The sequence below is a fragment of the Cucurbita moschata genome, unplaced genomic scaffold (assembly GCF_002738365.1).
Source record: "Cucurbita moschata cultivar Rifu unplaced genomic scaffold, Cmos_1.0 Cmo_Scf00092, whole genome shotgun sequence".
NCBI classification, from domain to species: Eukaryota; Viridiplantae; Streptophyta; class Magnoliopsida; order Cucurbitales; family Cucurbitaceae; genus Cucurbita; species Cucurbita moschata.
In genome coordinates, this window is record NW_019268608.1 from 348,901 (window position 1) to 351,159 (window position 2,259).

Consider the following 2,259-nt stretch of genomic DNA (forward strand, 5'->3'; position numbering starts at 1 on the left):
TACTATCGTCATCATTTTCACCCCTCTTGGTTGATGGATGTTTGTCTGAATGATCGTTGGGTTAGACTCCGTTACTACTAGACATTTTGCTAGGGACATGTAAATGACTTTGTGTTCTAGCAGGATGTCAATCCCTGATTATTTGGGCTCTAGAATGTTGGATATGAAGGCTGAAGATTTATAGTAAAAATCTGATAGAGAAATATATACTAAATAATTATATATAGTAGGCGGTTACATATAGTGAAGCTATATATAATAAACTAAAATAATATGTATACCCATTAGTCAGTGCTTCCTAAATGTACATTTCTCATTCTCCATATCCTCTCTTTGCATTCCTAAAGTCATTAATACAAAACCATTGTTCAATATTTCTTCTTACATTTTCCCTATCATGTTCTTTGTGTTCATTTAGATCAAGTGTGTGCGCTGTTGTGTGATTCTAATAATAAGTATCAGAGCGAGGAGAGATTCACCACGATTTGTGAAGATGGAAAGTTCAAAGACTGGAATTGAAAAGTTTGATGGATTCTATATCAGTTTCTAGAAGATGCAGATTGAAGATTATCTATACGAGAAAGATATTCAGGAACCCATTTTGAGGGTGAAGCTGGATACCATGACCACGGAGGAGTGGAAGCTCAAGGATTGTCACGCCGTAGGGTTAATTTGGTTGACGCTGCAAGGGAACCAAAGAAATTGCGATTCGAAATGGTCCCGTTTGGGGACCATCTCCAGTTTCTTCATTTCTAGTACCAAAATTTCATGGATAGATGTCTCGCACTGTGCAACGACAACTCTCTGTTTTCCTATGGCTAGTCAGATATCTCATGACCACTCTTTTCATCCTTACCATATCTAGACACTATAACGTTGATCCACTATTGTCTTATATAGTTAACGTTCACTCTTTAACGTCCAGGGACATTTTATAACTACCACGAAAATCAAAACATACAATAAATTCATACAAGTTTTACAACATATCATATACTATAAAATAGGGTTAGACTGCTTACTTGGTCGCGGAGAGACGTGACATCAAGCTGAGTCATAGAGATATACGACTCTTTATCTTAAGAAAAAATCTATATAATTTAAAATCTGGCTGCTCTGGTACCAATGTGTCACAACCCAAATTTCAAGGGTTAAAAACTCAAATAGAAACTAAAATTGAGAGTGAAAACAAATAAAAATAAAAGTAAATTAATATAAAATAAGAAAATGTTGTAAAATTAAAATGAGATTGAGAAAACAACACAACATTAAATATAAAATTAAATTATAAGAGGGTGTTGTTCAAATTTATCCAAACAGAAAAACAAATTTGTTTGGGATATAGTTACAAAATAATAACAAAAAACAAAAAAAAAAAAAAATAAAATACAAAAATACTACAACACAAAGACAGACTAACACTATATAACAACCCCATCTGTGAGTGCACAACCTTTGAAGGCTCCTTCATCTCAACGGTATGTTCTATTACGAACCCATAAAAAATAATCACACCTATGACCGCATCTCCTGACATTAAACTACTAGTCTAAACATGGTTTCGTCATGATAGTTAGATTTTAGAGATAAATCTATCTTTACAAAAATATTTTTCTCTTTATTTATAATTAGTCATAAAAAGAAATAATTAGGTACAAATTTGGTCTAGAATTCAAAACTTTCAAATCTTACTATTCCTTAACCAAATTCAAATCCAGATTCTTGAACTCCTAGTACCTTAAATAAAGTTGGTATCCTCTAATAAAAGAGGAATTTCTCTTAAGATCATTAAATTCTTATAGACTCCAGATTCAATATCAATAATACAATTATGTTTTATCTTGAACACGCCAAACATGAAAGTAAAATGCGTTCAATTTAACTCCATTTTATTGCCATCTTGAATGATGTGCAGGGTATATTCTTGATTTAAAAGTTCTTGTGACATGACAGTTCATATTAGTTAAGCTTTTTGCAAAATCACAAGTTAAAAGACAACAACGATGAACCTAGGTCTATTAGTCAATTCAAACACAATTTCTTTCTCCATCTTATTGATAATAATAGTTCAACTAAATCCATATTATGAAAAGAAACAAGTTTAGACTCATAAAAACAACTACCTAAATTATGTCCTAAAACAACTACCTAAATTATGTCCTAAAAATTTGAAAACATAAGTTGTAGTTGATAATTACATAAAAATTTCCCTAAATCCATGAATTCGTGTCCAATTAGTCAATCCTAAAGATTGTAACT